General features: G+C 48.4%; 1 non-coding gene across 1 annotated transcript; it reads left to right on the forward strand.

The window, feature by feature from the left end:
- Nucleotides 1–22,035: 22,035 nt before the first annotated feature.
- TRNAR-CCU (transfer RNA arginine (anticodon CCU)) lies at nucleotides 22,036–22,108 on the forward strand. Its single transcript has one exon. It is a non-coding gene; the product is annotated as a tRNA-Arg (tRNA).
- The last annotated feature ends 1,125 nt before the right edge of the window (nucleotides 22,109–23,233 follow it).

The raw sequence follows: 23,233 nt of genomic DNA on the forward strand, positions 1-23,233 counted from the left end.
ACTGCTGCCACACGGCCATCTCCAGCCTCATCCTCCTGCAGAAAAGGCACCTAGTGACATAAGGCAAGGTTGTGCAACATACATCATGCCACGATGATCTGGCAGACCTTCTTGGGTGAGTAGTACAGGGATCCACCTGTTAGATGGAGGCAAGGAAACCTGGCCTTCAGGAGGCCTAATGTCCTCTCTTTGACTCTTCTTGTTCGCCCATGTGCCTCATTGTAACGTTCCTCTGCCCTTGTCCTGGGATTCCTCACAGGGGTCAGTAGCCATGAGAGGTTGGTGTAACCAGAGTCACCTGAAAATATTGAGGGACAAATGTTAGCCACACACTAACCCTTAAGGCCCACACCATACCCATACTCCAACACCAATTGAGTGGGAACCAAGGATCACCTATTAGCCACACCTGGTGCCTCTGGAGTTGAGCCATCACATATGGGATGCTGCTATTCCTCAGGATAAAGGCATCATTCACAGACCCAGGATACTTTACATTGACATGGGAGATGTACTGGTCCGCCAGACACACTATTTGCACGTTCATGGACTGAAAGCTCTTTCGATTTCTGAACCCCTGTTTATTTCTCTGGGGGGGACAAATGCAATATGTGTACCATCACTAGCCCCAATAATGTTAGGGATATGTCCCATTGCATAGAAATCAGCTTTAACTGTGGCCAAATCCTCCACCTGGGGATAAACGATGCACATGTGTTTAATCAGGGCAGACAACACTCTGGTCAGCACTATTGAGAACATTGGCTGAGACATTCCTGCTGCCAAGCCCACTGTCACTTGGAAGGAGCCAGTAGCCAGGAAATGGAGCACAGATAGGACTTGCACAAGAGGGGGGATCCTAGTGGGCTGACGGTTAGCTGAGATTAGGTCAGGCTCCAACTGGGCACACAGCTCTGTGATTGATTGCCCTGTCCAGTCTATAGATGAGGATAATGTCCCTGTCCTCCATTGTTGCCAAGTCCACCAGGGGCCTGTACATGGGGGGATGCCTCCATCTCCTAATCATCTGCAACGGTTGCAATCTAGGGGGCAAAACGGTGAGCAGCTGGTCAGTATTCCATATTTACAAACACTACACTGCATTACATGTTGTGACTGTAACAGTATATTGTTGTATAGGCCCAAGTGGTGCCTATGTGTATTGTGACGCAGTTAGGTGCCATGGCCTGCCCCCGCTGAAATGGCGTCCGCCTGTCCTGTATGGAGGGACATGTGGAAATGAGGTACTTCCGCTGACGTTGTGCGCCGTTGCAGGAGGCGGTCAAGAACCGCAGTGCAACTCCTCATTGGATACCATTGGGCCCTATGGGTTACAGTGGCCAATGGTGATGTACGCTGGTGGTGATGGTACGCACCGCTGCGAACATGACTGCCATTTTCTATCTGTTCACTCACTTGCTACCTGACCTTCAACAGGAGAGGACCTACACTGCAAGTGCTGCTGTGACCTGTGTCTGGAACCGACCATGGTTCGTGTCACTGGGGAAAGGGCCCCTGCCTTCACCGCTGCAGAGTTGGGGAGACTGGTGGATTGGGTCCTACCCCAGTACCAAATGCTGTATGGGCCTCCAGACCAACAGTGAGTACACTGTGAGCCCGATGCATGGGGCATGAATGCATGGAGTGCTGTGTGTGAGGGCCTTGTGTAGGGAGGGCTTGTGGAAGGGCCCTGGGCAGCGTGCTGCATGTATGGTGGGCAATGTCTGTGCGTAAGGGGATGTGAGGGCTATGATGGGCCATGAGTGTAACAGGCAGGATGGTCTGACTGATACCTATGTGTATTTCTCTGCAGGTCAGCGCCCATCAAAAAAAGGGTATATGGTGTGCCATTGCCAAGGATGTGCAGACCCTGGGAGTCTACGGCAGGCGGAGCACCCACTGTCGCAAACGTTGGGAGGACCTGAGACGCTGGGAATGGAAGACGGCAGATGGCCTCCCAACGAGGAAGGGGTGCCCGTCGAACCCTGGCCCCCCCTGATGGCCCGCATATTGGGGGTGGCCTATCCGGAGCTGGATGGGCTCTTGGGGGCATCACAGCAGCCACAAGGGGGTGAGTACAGTGCCCCAATATACTAATTGCGCGTGGTGGGGTGGCATCCGGGTAGGGGATGTGGGCCTGTGGGTGCCCCTAGGCCAGGCCGGACATTGCAGGGTAGGTCCCATGTTGGACAGGGTCTGATATAAACCTCCACCAACCAAGGTAGTAGGCATCCACTACTGGGCAGGGGTCTGTGGGTATCAGGTATGTTGCAATTGGCGTTAGGTATCCCTGTCCATGGGCTGGTGACTAGCATTGTGACTGTTGCCTAGTGAGTAGGGCTGTTCCCAGTGTGTGTGTGTCGTGTACGCCAACTGTGGTGCTGTTGCCGCCACTGACCAAGGGAATCCTTTGTCTCTCCCACCCTTTTTGTTTAGTCACCCTGTCCTTATGTACATTAGCATCATGTGGTGGAGGAGCAGAGGCACCGGCGACGGGGAGAGCTGCATCCCACAGGGCCCAGGAGGACGAATACACCAACAGTGAGGGCACCAGTGGGACAGAGGGTGAGGGGAGCACAACACCTCTGTGCCCACCCTAACTACATGTACAGCCGCCACCCCTGTATCAGTACTGCCCTCCCAGCAGCCCCTCCGTGTGTTTCCCGTGCCCAGGAGGGTGGGCATCACCTTCGCCCCCTGCACCTCAGGTCCTGCCCCTGTTACCCCTGCTGACCTGAGTGAGGAGGCTGTTGACCTCCTGCGATCCATCTCTGTTGGGCAGTCAGCCATTGTGAATGCCATCCAGGGGCTGGCAGTCCATTTGCAACAAACAAATGCATTTGTGGAGGGCATTCACTCTGGCATGGCGGCCCAACAGAGATCAATCCAAGCTTTGGCCTTCTCCCTGATGGCAGCCAATGTCCCTGTTTCTAGCCCCCCCCCTCCAACTTCCTCTACCCAGTCCCATCCCCCTCAACCCCAACCTATCTCAAGCACACAGGTAGACCAGCATGCACACAAGACAACACACAGGAGTGGTTCAGGCAAACACAAGCACCACGCATCATCCCACATGCACTGACACAAACACCATCCATATGCAGACATACCAACATACACTGCCTCCACTCTGTCCCCCTCCTCCTCCTCGTCCACCTCCCTCCCAGTTGCGTCTACACTCACACATGCATGCACTACATCCTCATCCACTCCCACCACCACGCCTATCACTACACGCCCCTCACTGGCAGTCACCACCCCCACATCCATGCACACGTCCCTGTGTCCTCTCCCACTGTGCCTGTGCCCCCTCCTCCCAAAGTACACAAACGCAAGCACTCAGTGGGATGTGAAAGGCAGTCCCCCATCAAAGGAAGTGGAATCGGTAGACAGGAGCTGGAGGAACTAGTACCAGAAGTGAGTACCAGAGAGACTCCCAGCGACCAGGAGAGCAGAGGTAGGTACCTAGTTTTCCCCAAAACCAATGGGAGGACTTTGGAAAGGATTATGCAGGACCCAACCAAGACTGGAAGTACTCAAAGGCGGATCCTGACAGAAGAGGACCTGCAAAGGAAGGGGACCAAGTCAAGTTTGCATTGGAGTGTCCGGGGGTGGCTAGAGCCACTACCCAACCCTTCTGTGGATGCAGGTTCTGGATGACGGTGGACGAAGTAGGTCAGCAGTGCAACACAGGAGCTTAAGACAAGTCACAGAAGTGGTGCAAGTGATGTCCCACGTCAGTGGTCAAGATGCAGTCGGTCAGTGGAGCTGGAATACCACCAACAAGCCTTGGCAAATGCAAGAGACAGAGAAGGTTTACAAGGCTGAAGAGGACCCGCAAAGTCCAGGGGACTCGAACCAAAGAGGGGAGTCCGGGGTGACCCTCAGCATCTGGAGAGTCGCAAGAAGAGGAGGCAGCCCCCACAGGCAACCCACTGATAGCAGGCACAGGAGTCATAGTGAGGCCTACTCAGCACACCTGAAGAAGAGTCCCACTTTGCTGGAGCAGCAGGAAGGAGATTGTGCTTTGCAGGAAGAAGTCCTGGGAGCTGGGGCTACACAGAGCCTGAAGATCCCTTGGAGGAGGAGCAAACAAGCCTTGGTAGCTGCAAGAGTCAAGGTGCGCAAGGGTACTGTCCTGCGAGGAGAGGCAAGGGCATAACATCTCACATAAGTTGAACAACTGGTAGAGAAGACCAAGGGGACCACTCCAAAAGGCCACCTATGATGCAGGATCCAAGCAGTTCCAGGGGAGAGAAGATCCACACAGTCGGTCGTAGTTGCTTTTGGTGCCTGCAGATACAGGGGAGTGACTGCATTACTCTAAGGAAGATTCCTTTTTACGTCTTGTGCTCGCTGAGGACTCGTCGCTCTCAGAGGATGCACAGCTGGGGAAATGTTGCAGTTGCTGGAAAGAGATGGAAAAACAATGTTGCAGAGCAGAGTCATCACTGAAGTTGCAGATTGTGGGTTCCTGGAGGGTCCAGTTTGAGTCCCAGTGGCCAGAAGATGAAGTAAATGATGCAGAGAAGTCCTGCTGGAATCTTGCATGTGGAATCTGAGGACCCACTCAAGAGGGAGACCCTAAATAGCCCAGGAAGGGGGACTGGTCATCTAGCAGGGTGGGGCTGTGACATCACCTACCTGGCTTGGCCACTCAGATACACCCAGGGGCCTCTGCCCACCTTGGATTCAAGATGGCAGAATCAAGTGGCCAGCTGGAGGAGCTCTGGGCACCGCCAATAGGGTGGTGATGGACAGGGGAGTGGTCACTCCCCTTTCTCCTTTGTCCAGTTTTGCATTGGCTACTACCCTCCAACCCCTGTAACACCCCTAAATCTAGGATTTAAGGGCACCCCTGAACCTAGACCACCAGATTGCTGGTAACCTCAAAAAGAAAAGAAGAAAGCAGCAAGAAGGACTGCTAAGCCGACACCAGCAGGGAAACCTCCAGACACCAACTGACTTGGCTCCAGCCCTACTGCCCTGTCTGCAGCTTCTGAAGCACTGCTACAAAAAGGTGACATCTTGCAGGACCAGCAACCTCTACAAACCCCCAGAGAACTGCCTGCCCAGCAGAGGACCAAGAACTCTTGAGGACAGCGGCCCTGTCCACAAAAATATCCAGAAAGGACACCAGAAACACCCCAGATCCATGAGTCATGCCCACTTTGCACCCGACAACCACAAACCATGGACCTACCGGTCCAGAGCAGGTCCCCAGGTGATTCTGACCTTGTGTCAAACCCTGGGTTGACCCCTTCCTGGCCAACACAACTTCTGCAGCCTGAAACCAGAGGATCCCCCTGACAGCAACAGGATTCAAATAAGATTCCAGGCGCCTAAAGGTACCCCTGGACTTGGAGAATCAGACCAATGGTCCAACAACATTCAGCAGGTGGCCCTCCTTGTCCAGCCTGTGGTTTTCCGGAACCAACCCCTTGGACACAGCCTGCATCCTCTTCTATGCCCCCTAGGGTACCCCTATTGAAAATCATTGGGCGCAGAATCTCTGTGTTTGCACCCTGCTGCCCCTGAAGGTGTGTGATTGATTCCTACCCTGTGCCCAAACCACCAACCCCCCCCATCGGTGCTTAACGAAACCCCCCAGGTCTGCTCTCTGAAGATTCAGGTACTTACCTCCAAGCAGATCTTTTCCAAGCACCCCCAGTCCTCATAGTGTTCCATTGCAAACCTGTAGGAGGCTGGCCTGGCTTGTAGTGGGTACCAAGGGGTACTTACACTCTGTACCAGGTCCAGTTATCCCTTATTAGTGTAGAAGATGTGTTTTTTAGCAGCTTAGGCTGGTAGAAGGTAGCTATAGCAGAGCAGCTTAGGCTGAACTAGGAGACATGCAAAGCTCCTACTATACCACTGGTGTCATATGCACAATATCATAAGAAAACACAATACACAGATATACTAAAAATAAAGGTACTTTATTTTTATGACAATATGCCAAAAGTATCTCAGTGAGTACCCTCAGTATGAGGATGCCAAATATGCACAAGATATATGTACACAATACCAAAAATATGCAGTAATAGCAAAAGGAAGTAATGCAAGCAATGTAGAATTACAGTAGATTGCAATAGGAGCACATAGGTATAGGGGCAACACAAACCATATACTCTAGAAGTGGAATGCGAACCACGAATGGACCCCAAACCTATGTGAGCTTGTAGAGGGTCGCTGGGACTGTAAGAAAACAGTGAGGGTTAGAAAAATAGCCCACCCCAAGACCCTGAAAAGTAGGTGTAAAGTGCACCTATATTCCCCAGAGAGCACAGAAGTCGTGATAGGGGAATTCTGCAAGGAAGACCAACACCAGCAATGCAACCAAAGTGGATTTCCGGATGAGAGTACCTGTGGAACAAGGGGACCAAGTCCAAGAGTCCCAACAAAGTCGAGATTGGGCAGATGCCCAGGAAATGCCAGCTGGGGGTGCAAAGAAGCTGCCACTGGATGGTAGAAGCTGTGGATTCTGCAAGAACGAAGAGGACTAGGAACTTCCCCTTTGGAAGATGGATGTCCCACGTCGTGAAGAAGCTTGCAGAGGTGTTCCCACGCAGAAAGACCGCAAACAAGCCTTGCTAGCTGCAAGGGTCGCTGTTAGGGTTTTTGGATGCTGCTGTGGCCCAGGAGGGACCAGGATGTCGCCACTTGGATGAGGAGACAGAAGGGGTGCCCAGGAAGACAGAGAGCCCTCACAGGAGCAGGCAGCACCCGCAGAAGTGCTGGAACAGGCACTACGAAGAGGAGTGAACCAGAGCTCACCCGAAGACACAAAAGGGAGTCCCACGACGACGGAGGACAACTCAGGAGGTTGTGCACTGCAGGCTAGAGTGTCGGGGACCCAGGCTTGGCTGTGCATGAAGGAAATCCCGGAAGAGGGCACAGGAGCCGGAGCAGCTGCAAATCACGCGGTACCCAGCAATGCAGTCTAGCGTGGGGAGGCAAGAACTTACCTCCACCAAACTTGGACTGAAGAGTCACTGGACTGTGGGAGTCACTTGGACAGAGTTGCTGAGTTCCATGGACCACGCTCGTTGTGCTGAGAGGGGACCCAGAGGACCGGTGATGCAGTCTTTTGTTGCCTGCGGTTGCAGGGGGAAGATTCCGTCGACCCACGGGAGATTTCTTCAGAGCTCCTGGTGCAAGAAGGAGGCAGGCTACCCCCAGAGCATGCACCACCTGGAAACAGTCGAGAAAGCCGGCAGGATGAAGCGATACAAGGTTGCAGTAGTCGTTGTTGCTACTTTGTGCGGTTTTGCAGGCGTCCTGAGCAGTCAGCGGTCGATCCTTTGGCAGAAGGTGAAGAGAGAGATGCAGAGGAACTCTGATGAGCTCTTGCATTCGTTATCTAAAGAATTCCCCAAAGCAGAGACACTAAATAGCCAGAAAAGGAGGTTTGGCTACCTAGGAAGGAGGATAGGCTAGCAACACAGGTAAGAGCCTATCAGGAGGAGTCTCTGACGTCACCTGCTGGCACTGGCCACTCAGAGCAGTCCAGTGTGCCAGCAGCACCTCTGTTTCCAAGATGGCAGAGGTCTGGAGCACACTGGAGGAGCTCTGGGCACCTCCCGGGGAGGTGCAGGTCAGGGGAGTGGTCAATCCCCTTTCCTTTGTCCAGTTTCGTGCCAGGGCTGGAGGATCCCTGAACCGGTGTAGACTGGCTTATGCAGAGATGGGCACCATCTGTGCCCATCAAAGCATTTCCAGAGGCTGGGGGAGGCTACTCCTCCCCAGCCCTGACACCTTTTTCGAAAGGGAGAGGGTTAACACCCTCTCTCTGAGGAAGTCCTTTGTTCTGCCTTCCTGGGCCAAGCCTGGCTGGACCCCAGGAGGGCAGAAACCTATCTGAGGGGTTGGCAGCAGCAGCAGCTGCAGTGAAACCCCGGGAAAGGCAGTTTGGCAGTACCCGGGTCTGTGCTAGAGACTCAGGGGATCATGGAATTGTCTCCCCAATGCCAGGATGGCATTGGGGTGGCAATTCCATGATCTTAGACATGTTACATGGCCATGTTCGGAGTTACCATTGTGATGCTATACATAGATAGTGACCTATGTATAGTGCACGCGTGTAATGGTGTCCCCGCACTCACAAAGTCCGGGGAATTTGCCCTGAACGGTGTGGGGGCACCTTGGCTAGTGCCAGGGTGCCCACACACGAAGTAACTTAGCACCCAACCTTTACCAGGTAAAGGTTAGACATATAGGTGACTTATAAGTTACTTAAGTGCAGTGGTAAATGGCTGTGAAATAACGTGGACGTTATTTCACTCAGGCTGCAGTGGCAGGCCTGTGCAAGAATTGTCAGAGCTCCCTATGGGTGTCAAAAGAAATGCTCCAGCCCATAGGGATATCCTGGAACCCCAATACCCTGGGTTCCTCAGTACCATATACTAGGGAATTATAAGGGTGTTCCAGTATGCCAATGTGAATTGGTGAAATTGGTCACTAGCCTGTTAGTGACAATTTAGAAAGTAAAGAGAGAGCATAACCACTGAGGTTCTGGTTAGCAGAGCCTCAGTGAGACAGTTAGTCATCACACAGGGAACACATACAGGGCACACTTATGAGCACTGGGGCCCTGGCTGGCAGGGTCCCAGTGACACATACACTAAAACAACATATATACAGTGAAATATGGGGGTAACATGCCAGGCAAGATGGTACTTTCCTACAAAACCCGACACCAAATAACCTTTGCACCCAACCAGCCCCCACCTAGCCAGCTCCCCCTCCCCGGCTAAATGGCCTCCAATGGAAAACTGTACTGTCATCTTTTGAAACTGAAAATTGCTACCTACTTGTGAACTGTTTTATCTGCTGTAGGAAAATGCCTCAGTTGGCATGGTTACCCCGCAAAATTGTTTGCCCTCTGTTGCTGCCAGGAACTATTGAAAGTGCGCTGAAACCCCGCCAACCAGGCCCCACCACCAGTGCTCTCCCCCTAAACTGCATCCCCGCCTCCACAATCGGCACAGCCCTGGCACACAGCATTTCCATGCATTTCATTGCTCGGTTTTACTTACGAGAAAGTGTCACTCTAGGTGTCACACAACTGGCAGTTTAATGTCACTCGTAAGTACACTGAAACCATGAAAATGTCACACATAAGCAATCAGAAAACTTGGCAGCTATGAAGTTGGGTTTTTCAAACAAAGGAAATGTGAAGAGTGAGCATGTGGCGCTCCACTGCAACTTCTTAACGATAACTCCAAGGTGAGCCAGGGCCCAGGTGTCAGCGCACATCAAAAGATTTAGGGCCACATGGAAGGGGGCAGAGATCATACCCATTTATAAAAAAGGGAATGCTAATCTCCCAGCCAACTACAGGCCAATTAGCCTTATAGACAACCTACAAAAGATCTTTGCAAAACAAATTTTACAGAGGTTAATCAATTGGGTTGAGGAGTACCAAATCCTTTCCCATCTACAGGCAGGGTTTCGTGCAAAAACAAGCACGATAGACCAGGTTTTTCGATTGGCCATATTGCACTGGAAATATGTACTTGTGGCCAAACAATGCCTGTATGTGGTATTCATAGACCTGCGATCGGCTTTTGATTTGGTCCCAAGAGCCAAACTGTGGGAAGTGCTGGGTAGATTGGGAATCCCAGAGGATCTATTACTCCTGTTAAAACGACTGCATGAGAACACTTATGCCCAAGTGAGGTGGGGTGAACAAGGCGAACTGACAGAACGGATTCCAATCAGAAGAGGAGTTCGCCAAGGCTGCGTGTTAGCCCCCCTACTGTTTACTATATTTATCAACGAAGTAGTAAAGGCTGTGTCCACAGGCCAGAATGATGCCCCTTCCCTGAATACACAAAAAATCCCTATCTTGCTCTTTGCCGATGATTCACTCCTCATTTCTAAGACACCAATGGGGTTGCAGACCCTTGTTGACCGGTTTAACCAATTCTGTAGCGATTATGGGCTGGAGGTTAACATTAACAAAACAAAATTGATGGTCTTATCCAAGGGACCTAGGAAAAGATGTTCCATCCACATTGAGGGAGTACCGCTGAAGGAAGTAAGCTCTATAGATTACTTGGGAGTTAGGTTAACCAGCAAACTACTATGGGAAGAGCAGATTACGAAAAGTGCAGGGCTCCTTCAACATAGAGCCTCATCCATATTGTGTTTTTATCAAAGCTCCTTTACAAAGGTTGTTTCCCCAGCAATAAAAATTTACACGGCTAAGGCTCAAAGTGCAGCCCTGTACGGAGCGGAGGTATGGGGTTACGCTAACTGCAATAAGATCAGTGTGGGGGAAAACAACTTTGCAAGGGCTTTAATTGCATGTCCACGCACTACACCCTTGCTTCCAATATTTCTAGATCTGGGGCTAAGCCGAGTAGCAGATCTAGCTACTCTAAGACCTCTCCTTTATTGGATTAGATTATGGACAACCCCCGAACTAGATATATATAAGACCGCATTACTCGATTTACTGAAATGCCAAAATGCTAATACTCTTCCCTGGATTCGCCATGTGGCCCATTGGCTTAGGCTTTTGGGCTTGGGCGACTATTGGGAAAATCCCCACAAATTAGAGAGACGGCACAAAAATGTTTTAAAGTTAACCTATTGGTCTTATGTTAAGGACAACTACATAATCCATAAATCCCATGGTCGCTTAACTAATTCCTTTACTGATACTAAATGGTCCCCAAAGTTTGAATCCTATTTGGATGTGATACCGGACTTGCAAGGCAAGAGCTTATACGCAAGGTTTCGTTTTGGCTCAGTGCCCCTGATGTCATTGATTCATAGGTGGGGGTCGATTAATCTTCCCGATACATGCCCTGCCTGTGGCAGTATTTTTGAAACCATTGAGCATTTTATGTTCTTCTGCCCAGCCTATGCGATTCCGCGAACAAAATGGATCCGCAAGATTTGCAGGGACATGGGATTCAAGAATTGCTCCTTGGCTCTACGGGTTCTAAAAAGCCATAATTCAGCTGACGTAATTCTTTCAGTAAGTAAGTATTTAGCAACAGCTTGGCGCATACGTTGCCATCTTCAAAAAGTTATTTAAGGTCTTATCTCTATATAGGTAAGATTTAGAGCCATATGTGCAAATCAAGTTATTTTTTTAATATTTTACACCTATTTACAGACATGTATTTATTTATTTACTTAAGAACTATTATATTCTGTTTTATGTGCTTTTATGGTCATTGATGAACTAAGTTGATGATGAAGATGATCTGGATGAAGTGGGTTGGATAGGGCTCGGAATAGATTTTTCAGACATTATGTAGGTAATCATTATGTGTTTCTGCCATTTTAACACTAGTTTTAGCCATAAATAGCTATTTTTTATGCATCTGTCTGGCACTCGTGCCATTTTAACATGAATCCGATAACCATTTTAAGTTAATATATAAGCTTTTTATCACTGTGTCTTAACGACTTGACAGTGCTTAAATTTGCCAAATGATTGTGCCGGTAGTAGGCTCTCTTTGTTTAAGTATGCCATCTAAATTATTAAGGAATTATATTATTATGTAACATCAAATCAGCACTTTAAATTTTTACATCTTGGGTCGGATAGTTTGTATTTATCTTGATGATGATACCATCTGGGAAATATGTATTTTGAAATCACCCCATATTGTTTTAAGAGTTTTAAATATTTGTACTATTTTAACGTTATGAAGTAATTGTCTCAGAAACCCTGGTATCTAAATGTTAAGTTATGTATCGGGATCAATGGTGGATTATAGTAGGCCATTGCCTATAGAAGCTTCTCCTATTCTAAACCTTACTATTTTCAGCCAGTGTAAAAGTATAATGAAGAAAACGTACCTTTTTTGTACAATTTAATATGTAACTTTTATGACCTATGGTCGAATAAAGTATATGATGATGATGTTTAGGGCCACATGTATAAACCTTTTTGCCTGATGCAAACTTTCTGATTTGCAGAATTGGCCCATTTGTGAACTCAAAAAGGCATTTTTTACATGTATCAAACCCAAATAGCGATTTGGTAACCTCAGCTGCAGCCCGTCCATAGGGGCTGAGGGGCCACTCCCCATCACCTTTTGCCTCTCAAGAAGAGTTTGCTCAGCCTGACAGAGACTCCTCATTTTCAGGTCAGGCAGCCAGGAACTAGACATGGAGAAATGTGCAGCCTCCTGGCTTCCGGAGCTGAACTTTGCTGGGCGAAGGATGTCACAGCTCCTGTTGGTGTGACCTCCTCAGCTCCTCAGCTCAACCCGCCAGAGACTTCCGAGGCTTGGCACTGTTGCCTTTCCTCATTGGCTGACCTTAGGTCAACCAATGAGGGAAGGCAGCAGTCCCAACCCTCCTGGAACCTCTGGGGAAGATCTGCAGGCAAGTGTGATATTTTAAAGTTAATGTTTGGTCCGTGCATGCGTTTATGTTTGAATATATGGTAATGAGTGTTGTGAATGGATGTGTGTGTGCTTGCGTGCATGGGTGTGAGTGTGTATGTGTGCATGCATGTCCTATCCGCCCACATCTCTCCTAAAATAACCAGCCGCCAATGGGTAACCTGTTACTGAATTGGAATGTGAGTTTGCGATTCGCAATTAGTAAGGGGCGTGTTAAGGGCATCCCTTCCTAATACCAAATCACAGTGGTATGTGTGAATGTTTTGCGAACGATATGTGGTCACAAAACATTTTTATTTTGCCACCAATTTCAAATTGGTGGTATCCCATTCACAAATGGGAAGAGTCCCCACGGGACCCCCTCCCCTTTGTGAATGTTTCTAAAAGCATTTTTTAAGAGCGGGCAGTGGTCCTATGGACCACTGACTACTGTGAAAAATGAAAAAAAGACTTTTCATTATTTTTTTTAATGCATCCTGTTCTCCTTCAGGGAAAACAGACTGCATTAAAAAAAATATTGCTTTATTGACAAGCGATCACAGACATTGTGGTCTTCTGACCCCAGCAGGCCACCATCCCTTTGATTTTTGCAATTCCCAATGGGTCGCAAAGCAAGACCTACCTCGTTTTCTTGCCGACCTTGCCGATTTCCTAATTGCGATTCACAGGAAATTGCAATTAGGTACTGGCTGTTTGAAACTTGGGTACATGTGGCTCTGATTCCTTTGAGGCGTGTGTAGCTCTCCCTGTATTGCTTCTTGACCCCGGGTCCCCTAATCTCCGTGGGGTGATCTCCCTGGTGAAGTGACTTATATTTCCTGCCATCCATGCTCGTGCCAGAGAGAGTGGGTCGTGCCAACCTATAGACTCCATGTGCTCACTGAGGGCAGGGGATAAGGGAACAGTTCCCACCCTCTGTGTGAGCACAATAGGAGTAGCTCCCACGTGGCAGAAGCAGAGAAGAAGATGTCAGCTCCCGCACAGCACAGGAGCTGCTGACGGGGATCTGGCTGGGGTCACTGGTAGGGTGATGAGATTTCATGACTAACAATCATTTGCAATGCAAGGGGTCTCACATTTGCTTGAGTTAGAGCTATTCGTGTTGTAAATTCCTAACTGGCCTTTTCTTTCCACATAAATTTAAAATGAAAAGTAAAACAGTTGACATAAGCAAGTCAATTCAAAGCGCCATGGCCGCCATGAGCGTGAGCGCAAAGAAGATACACAGAAGGAAAAAGAAGTTTGCTCGCAATCAAACATATCGGCAAATGTGCAATTATCCTTGTAATAGGGTCGGTCACCAAGGCGTCAACACAACCGCCTCTGGCGGGACAAACTTAAATCACCTACCAATGTCATCAAAGGATTTTTGAAAGGCAATAAATGGGCTTAGTTAAAAGCCCACATAGATACCAACACGTTGGAAAAGCAGTGCTTGCGTACTGCTATGCTCAACCTGAAAAATTGGGACAGTCATTGGCATAGAATAGGACTAAATGTTGACATTCACATTGCATTGACCAGTGCCAACATTTACTCCTATTTCTATGTCAATGCTTATATATATTCGTTTGAATAGCACTATGCACTTTGTACTCTACAAGAAATAAGAAAATAAATTACCTTTCGAGTTGATGGATGGTGCAAGGGGTCTCACATTTGCTTGAGTTAGAGCTATTCGCGTTGTAAATTCCTAACTGGCCTTTTCTTTCCACATAAATTTAAAATGAAAAGTAAAACAGTTGACATAAGCAAGTCATTTTAAAGCGCCATGGCCGCCATGAGCGTGAGCGCAAAGAAGATACACAGAAGAAAAAAGAAGTTCGCTCGCAATCAAACATATCGGCAAATGTGCAATTATCCTTGTAATAGGGTCGGTCACCAAGGCGTCAACACAACCGCCTCTGGCGGGACAAACTTAAATCACCTACCAATGTCATCAAAGGATTTTTGAAAGGCAATAAATGGGCTTAGTTAAAAGCCCACATAGATACCAACACGTTGGAAAAGCAGTGCTTGCGTACTGCTATGCTCAACCTGAAAAATTGGGACAGTCATTGGCATAGAATAGGACTAAATGTTGACATTCACATTGCATTGACCAGTGCCAACATTTACTTCTATTTCTATGTCAATGCTTATATATATTTGTTTGAATAGCACTATGCACTTTGTACTCTACAAGAAATAAGAAAATAAATTACCTTTCGAGTTGATGGATGGTGCCGGCGTCATTCCTGCCAGGAGAAGCTGGTAAATATTGCCTCTCTAAAGCTGTGTAATGAGTTATGATTATATATATGTATATATAGCTGTCCTCATAAATATATCAGGACAGCCTTATGAAACACGCTACAGCATGGCCAAGGAAATCTAATTTTTCTCGGACATGCTGCCATGTGTTTCAAGGGGAGCTTTGTGATGGGCTCTCCAGGGGTTAATTAACCCCCATTCATTAAATTCTGCTGTGCTGCCTGAATTAAGTCAGGCAGCACAACAGGAGAGTCTTTTAAACGAAACTCTGCCCTTGGTGCAATGAGAAGGCCGGGCTGACCCTGAGCCCTCATAGCACAGTGATAAATGTGCATGCTCACCCAAACCTTTCTCAATGTTTTTGCAATAACTGTTGAAACGCCGGGACAGTCATCAAAAAAAGGGGACTGTCTGGGTAAATCCAGGACAGGATGGAGGCTTACTCTGCAGCCCCCAACAAAATCATAATGCCACTTGGTGCCCCGGTTCAGACTGGACACTCCACTTGAAAAATCCACACAAGCAAAAGACAAATGTTCTCCTTCCACTGTGTACATTTTCTCATTGTGTTGTTCCCCACTTGTTATATGCCCAGTTCAAACACTTTGTATGTGTATATGAATTTATGTGGTATTTCGATAGTGCAGAGCTAGCCAAAAGTTAGTGGAGCACTGTACATAGTCAAAGACAAGCATAAACTCAAACAGTGAAACATTACAATCGAAAAGGCAAAACAGTGTACACTACAGTGTAACTCACAAGATCTGGGAGGGTGATTTTCTGAAAGGCTAACTCCCCCATTAAAAGAGACAACTAAAAGCTGATCTGGCTATACAAAGCACCTGTCCTCCTCAGGCCAAAACAAAAAAGATACTGACCAGGCATTGTTTTCCTGTTATTTAGAGACATTGCTCTTTTTCGCTTTCATTGTCGGAAGGCCTGGAAACTTTCCTTCTGATGATCCTGGGTATAATTATATGGCTCAAGGTGTGGGTAATTGTTAATTACAGATGTATTGTGTGATAATATAAGACTTATTTACTGGCACTATAGGGGTGAAACTCTTCAGTTATTAGTACTGGTGATATTTACAGGCCTATGCAGAGAAAATGTGTGGCCTACTTTTAAACACTGTGAGGGTAAAACTATCCCCTTCTCGGGGTGATGAATGCCTTACTTAATTACACACCAACCCTGATGTAATGTACAGTTTGTACCCAGTCATTACACAGGTATAACCATGAAGATCTCAGGATGGTGAAGCATTGGTTACATTCCCTCTCTCCGTAGCCAGATCAGTGTAGCAATGTAAGGTTGTTTTGAAGTCCGATTATATAATCCAAAACTAACTTAAATAGAAAGGTTTTTGTAGAATCTTCGGTTGTCCTTATATTGACTGACTGTCTTTAAGGAACTGTTTTAAAAAAAGGTCTAATATATCCTAGAGACTGTGCAGTGAGGCAAACTGTATAGGGGGATTGCGCAACAATGCATCCAGTGCAATAGGAGTAAGATGGGGGTGATGGAGCACCCTTATCTTACCTTCAAGAGGGTCCCCTCAGGTATTGTTACAGCACTGGCTCCTGAAAAGCATTTCATACCTATTCAAGGCTAATTATTGGCTGGGAAAAGCTGCAGAGCCAATGCAAACTAGACTCTAGGAACTTTAGGCTTGGAAAATATAGCTTTCTAAAAGTTACTTTTCCTTAATTTCTATTAAAATCTGACTTCACAATTGAATTGAATTTTTATTAACTATTAAAATAGTTGTTCACATTTTCTGGTAACTAGTTCCATCCCCAAAATATAGTATTAGTATTTTAATCTGTACTCTGGTTTTCTAAATAGGACAGCTAGGCATCCCACAGTGGAAAATAGCTTGTGGGTGCTAATCACTGTAAGGACATGTTAACATTAAAGTTCTACATGCCCTATGGTTAAATACCATGTTCCCTGTCTAGCGGACTACAACACCTACATTGGGATGAGTTGTTAATATTTAAAAGGGAGGTTTTTACTTATTGAGAGGGTTTATTTTGACTGATTGAATGGCATCTTCCATATGCTACAGTCAGGCTATAATGATGAGCCTGAAGCCAGGTTTGCACTGTCACTGTAGTGGATGTCACAATATGTGCGGCATAGCACTAGTGACATTTAACTTCCATGTCTTTGGTACACTTTGTACCATATACCAGGACCTTATTGGCAAGTTAACTATGCCATTAACAAGTATGCCAATTCAACCATGTTCAAAGGGGGAGCACAGGCACTTTACTACTTAATAGCAGGGGTTAACTGCACAGAGTTCTAAAACCAGCAAACATATAGGGTCCATTGTAGTGACTATGCAGAAAAGGCAGATGTTCTACAGTTCACATCTATATTGTAGCTCTCTGCATGTCGCCAGTTTGCCCTGCATCAGTCTGCGCCAGTGATACTTCATATCAGTGCTGCGGCTGTCTGCATTGTACGAGTCTACCCTGCAGGTTCCTATGATACTTCACATCAGTGCTGTAGTTATCTGCATTGCACCAGTCTGCCCTGTGCCAGTCTGTATCTTGACACTTAACGTCAGTCCTGTAACTCTCTGCATTGCACCAGTCTGACCTGCACCAATCTACCCCTTTAATACTTCTACACATCCTGTGTGCAGCACTTTGCATTACACCAGTCTATACCTGCAATGCTTCTTGACTACCCTGATGTAGCTCTTTGCATTGTGCCAGTCTGCCCTGTGCCAGTCTGTACCTGCGGTGCTTCTTGACTACCGTGGTGTACCAGTCTTCCCTGCGCCACTCTGTACCTGTGATGCTTCTACACAGCCTTGGTGCTCTTTCCACTGTGCCAGTCTGCCCTTCTGAGTCAGTTGCTGTCGGGCATCGCAAGCCAGCGGAACTCTGTGTGTTGTCCAGTTAATCCTTCACTCTCTTCAGCTGTTGTAGCTCACTGTAGCAAGGCTGTGAGGCGCTATGGGGTCACTCTGCTCTTCACACTCTCTCTGACAGAGTCTGTGCCTGTGTCCCTGAATGTAATGGAAGGTGGAAATGTAACTGAGGCAGAAAAACAACTTTGTCTTGTTTTCACAGACACGTATTTGCGCTATGAACCGCCTCCAAAGCTATTTATCTGCCCCGGGTGACAGACTGGAGTGGGTATTAATGGTTGGTGGAAATGCACACAGGGCGGGCTGCTTCAGAATCTTTTCATTCAAGTGAAGACACACAAAAACCTAGACTGATAAAAAAGTAGCTCATTAGCTCTGACAAGCCACTTTTTCTGTGCCACCCTAGAGGCACCTACAACGCCATAGTTGTGCCGTATTTAACATAAGGCACACCATGGTGGTAGTTAGAACAATAGCATCAAAATGTTTGATGCTATTGTGGCGCTTTGCTACACTAGCGCCAAAATATTTGATGCTAGTGTAGCAAAGTGCAAGGAGGCGCATTGATTTAAATGAGTGCGTCATTTTAATGCCTGCTCTGAGCAGCTGTGCAAAATGAGAGAAAAAGTGGCGCAGTGAAATCTGGTAAATTTCACTGTGCCATTCTTTCGGGCCTACTAGCGCCTGAACACCACCCTTGCATACATTATGCCTGACGCAGGCATAATGTGGCGCAAGGGGTTACAAAGTGGCAGAATTCATGCATTGCGCCACTTTGTAAATATGGCGTGGGTGAAAATGCCACCTTCGCACCACATTTGCTTTAAAACTGATGCAAATGTGGCGCAAGGTGGCAGTGGGGGCTTCTGCAACCTGGCCCAAAGAGAGACAGCCTGCTGGAAGCAGAAAGAGAGCTGCATGTATGTAAGCAGAAGCTGGTCCAGAGAGACAGGCGGCTGGATGCAGGGAGACAGATCATTGTAGTGTACCCAGAAGAATGGCAAAGAGACAAAAGCAACTACAAGTATGTGCCCAGAGACAGGTTGAGAGGACAGATGCATGTATGTACCAGAGTGAGCTCCAGAGAGACTGATGGGGACATAAGACTGGGGTAGAGCGAGAGATGGAGAAAGAGAAAGGTGCCTGTGTTGAGTCAGCAGCAGAGAAAATGAAACAAAGGGGCCTCCTGGGATAACCACACACTACTTCCTCACAAAGAACACACAGAGGGTGTGTGAAATGACATAGGCACAGCAGCCTGGCTAGCCCAGTCGGTAGAGCATGAAACTCTTAATCTCAGGGTCGTGGGTTCGAGCCCCACGTTGGGTGTGATGCTTTTTAAAGGCTTCTACATTTTCGGGTTTAACATTAACTCTCACATTTTTCAGATATTTCGCTGAGGCTTAAAACTACACACACACACACATCCTGCAGTTTGCCTCACGATTCCCACAGGACTCCACACAACGCAGCACTTCCCGCCCTGGGAGGCGCCGCTGGGAGCGGTCCTAGGCCGAGCCTTTCCTGCGCCCTTTCCTAGCCTGAGCCGCCCATGCTTACAGCGAGCTCGGAGTCCGCTCCGGTTCGTCCTGTCCCCCCCGCAACCTTTCAAAAAGAGGAGTTTAAGGTCTCATCCCGCTGGAGTTATGATTAAAGTAGGTATGAAAACTACTTTATGTCAGCAGCAGGATTTGATCACAGGACTGGGTAAGATACTGCTCTTTAATGTGGTGCCTTACACCACTCTGCCATTCCGGCAACCTCCAGAACACGGCTCTGGAGGCTGACTGCCACCTCGCGAAACAGGGAGAGTTCACACTGTTCTCTACTGGACATTTAAGTATGTGCCCAGAGACAGGTTGAGAGGACAGATGCATGTATGTACCAGAGTGAGCTCCAGAGAGACTGATGGGGACATAAGACTGGGGTAGAGCGAGGGATGGAGAAAGAGAAAGGTGCATGTGTCGAGTCAGCAGCAGAGAAAATGAAACAAAGAGGCCTCCTGGGATAACCACACACTACTTCCTCACAAAGAACACACAGAGGGTGTGTGAAATGAGATATGCACAGCAGCCTGACTAGCTCAGTCGGTAGAGCATGCGACTCTTAATCTCAGGGTCATGGGTGCGAGCCCCATGTTGGGTGTGATGCTTCTTAAAGGCTTTTCCATTTTCGGGTTCAACATTAACTCTCACCTTTTTCAGATATTTCGCTGAGGCTTAAAACTACACACACACACATCCCGCAGTTTGCCTCACGATTCCCACAGGACTCCACACAACGCAGCACTTCCCGCTCTGGGAGGCGCCGCTGGGAGCGGTCCTAGGCCGAGCCTTTCCTGCGCCCTTTCCTAGCCTGAGCCGCCCATGCTTACAGCGAGCTCGGAGTCCGCTCTGGTCCGTCCTGTCCCCCCCCCCCCCACATCCTTTCAAAAAGAGGAGTTTAAAGTCTTATCCCCGCTGGGGTTATGATTAAAGTAGGTATGAAAACTACTTTGAGCAGCAGCGGGAATTGATCACAGGACTGGGGAAGATACTGCTTTTGAATGTGGCACCTTACACCGCTCGGCCATTCCAGCAGCCTTTGGAACACGGCTCTGGAGGCTGACTGCCACCTCGCGAAACAGGGAGAGTTCACACTGTTCTCTGCTGCACATTTAAGTATGTGCCCAGAGACAGGTTGAGAGGACAGATGCATGTATGTACTAGAGTGAGCTCCAGAGAGACTGATGGGGACATAAGACTGGGGTACAGCGAGAGATGGAGAAAGAGAAAGGTGCCTGTGTCGAGTCAGCAGCAGAGAAAATGAAACAAAGGGGCCTCCTGGGATAACCACACACTACTTCCTCACAAAGAACACACAGAGGGTGTTTGAAATGACATAGGCACAGTAACCTGGCTAGCTCAGTTGGTAGAGCATGAGACTCTTAATGTTAGGGTCGTGGGTTTGAGCCCCACATTGGGCGTGATGCTTTTTAAATGCTTCTCCATTTTCTGGTTTAACATTAACTCTCACCTTTTTCATATATTTCGCTGAGGCTTAAAACTACACACACACACATATCCTGCAGTTTGCCTCACGATTCCCACAGGACTCCACACAACGCAGCACTTCCCGCCCTGGGAGGCGCCGCTGGGAGCTGTCCTAGGCCGAGCCTTTCCTGCGACCTTTCCTAGCCTGAGCCGCCCGTGCTTACAGCGAGCTCGTAGTCCGCTCCGGTCCGTCCTGTCCACCCCCATCCTTTCAAAAAGAGGAGTTTAATGTCTCATCCCCGCTGGTGTTATGATTAAAGTAGGAATGAAAAGTACTATATGTCGCCAGAAGGATTTGATCATGGGACTGGAGATGATACTGCTTTTGAATGTGGTGCCTTACACCACTCGGCCATTCCGGCAGCCTCCGGAACACCGCTCTGGAGGCTGACTGCCACCTTGCGAAACAGGGAGAGTTCACACTGTTCTCTACTGGACATTTAAGTATATGCCCAGAGACAGGTTGAGAGGACAGATGCATGTATGTACCAGAGTGAGCTCCAGAGCGACTGATGGGGACATAAGACTGGGGTAGAGCGAGAGATGGAGAAAGAGAAGGTGCCTGTGTCGAGTCAGCAGCAGAGAAAATGAAACAAAGGGGCCTCCTGGGATAACCACACACTACTTCCTCACAAAGAACACACAGAGGGTGTGTGAAATGACATAGGCACAACAGACCGGCTAGCTCAGTCGGTAGAGTATGAGACTCTTAATCTCAAGGTCACGGGATCGAGCCCCACGTTGGGTGTGATGCTTTTTAAAGGCTTCTCCATTTTCGGGTTTAACATTAACTCTCACCTTTTTCAGATATTTCGCTGAGGCTTAAAACTACACACACACACACATCCTGCATTTTGCCTCACGATTCCCACAGGACTCCACACAACGCAGCACTTCCCGCCCTGGGAGGCGCCGCTGGGAGCGGTCCTAGGTTGAGCCTTTCCTGCGCGTTTTCCTAGCCTGAGCCGCACGTGCTTACAGCAAGCTCGGAGTCCGCTCCGGTCCGTCCTGTCCCCCCCCATCCTTTCAAAAAGAGGAGTTTAAGGTCTCCTCCCGCTGGTGTTATGATTAAAATAGGTATGAAAACTACTTTATGTCGGCAGCAGGATTTGATCACAGAACTGGGGAAGATACTGCTCTTGAATGTGGCGCCTTACACAACTCGGCTATTACGGCAGCCTCCGGAACACGGCTCTGGAGGCTGACTGCCACCTCGCGAAACAGGGAGAGTTCACACTGTTCTCTACTGGACATTTAAGTATGTGCCCAGAGACAGGTTGAGAGGACAGATGCATGTATGTACCAGAGTGAGCTCCAGAGAGACTGATGGGGACATAAGACTGGGGTAGAGCGAGAGATGGAGAAAGAGAAGGTGCCTGTGTCGAGTCAGCAGCAGAGAAAATGAAACAAAGGGGCCTCCTGGGATAACCACACACTACTTCCTCACAAAGAACACACAGAGGGTGTGTGAAATGACATAGGCACAACAGACCGGCTAGCTCAGTCGGTAGAGCATGAGACTCCTACTCTCAGGGTCGTGGGTTTGAGCCCCACGTTGGTCGTGATGCTTTTTAAAGGCTTCTGCATTTTCGGGTTTAACATTAACTCTCACCTTTTTCAGATATATTTCGCTGAGGCTTAAAACTACACACACACACACACATCCTGCCGTTTGCCTCACGATTCCCACAGGACTCCACACAACGCAGCACTTCCCGCCCTGGGAGACGCCGCTGGGAGCGGTCCTAGGCCGAGCCTTTCCTCTGCCCTTTCGTAGCCTGAGCCGCCCGTGCTTACAGCGAACTCGGAGTCCGCTCTGGTCCGTCCTGTCCCCCCATCCTTTCAAAAAGAGGAGTTTAAGGTCTCATCCCCGCTGGTGTTATGATTAAAGTAGGTATGAAAACTACTATTTGTCAGCAGTGGGATTTGATCACAGACCTGGAGAAGATACTGCCCTTGAATGTGGCACCTTACACCGCTCGCCCATTCCGGCAGCCTCCGGAACACAGCTCTGGAGGCTGACTGCTACCTCGCAAAACAGGGAGAGTTCACACTGTTCTCTACTGGACATTTAAGTATGTGCCCAGAGACAGGTTGAGAGAACAGATGCATGTATGTACCAGAGTGAGATCCAGAGAGACTGATGGGGACATAAGACTGGGGTAGAGCGAGAGATGTAGAAAGAGAAAGGTGCCTGTGTCGAGTCAGCAGCACAGAAAATGAAACAAAGGGGCCTCCTGGGATAACCACACACTACTTCCTCACAAAGAACACACAGAGGGTGTGTGAAATGACACAGGCACAGCAGCCCGGCTAGCTCAGTCGGTAGAGAATGAGACTCTTAATCTCAGGGTCGTGGGTTTGAGCCCCATGTTGGGTGTGATGCTTTTTAAAGGCTTCTCCATTTTCGGGTTTAACATTAACTCTCACCTTTTTCAGATATTTTGCTGAGGCTTAAAACTACACACACACACATCCTGCAGTTTGCCTCACGATTCCCACAGGACTCCACACAACGCAGCAATTCCCGACCTGGGAGCCGCCGCTGGGAGCGGTCCTAGGCCGAGCCTTTCCTGCACCCTTTCCTAGCCTGAGCCGCCCGTGCTTACAGCAAGCTCGGAGTCCGCTCCGGTCCGTCCTGTCCCCCCCCAATCCTTTCAAAAAGAGCAGTTTAAGGTCTCATCCCT

The sequence above is a fragment of the Pleurodeles waltl genome, chromosome 6 (assembly GCF_031143425.1).
Source record: "Pleurodeles waltl isolate 20211129_DDA chromosome 6, aPleWal1.hap1.20221129, whole genome shotgun sequence".
NCBI classification, from domain to species: domain Eukaryota; kingdom Metazoa; phylum Chordata; class Amphibia; order Caudata; family Salamandridae; genus Pleurodeles; species Pleurodeles waltl.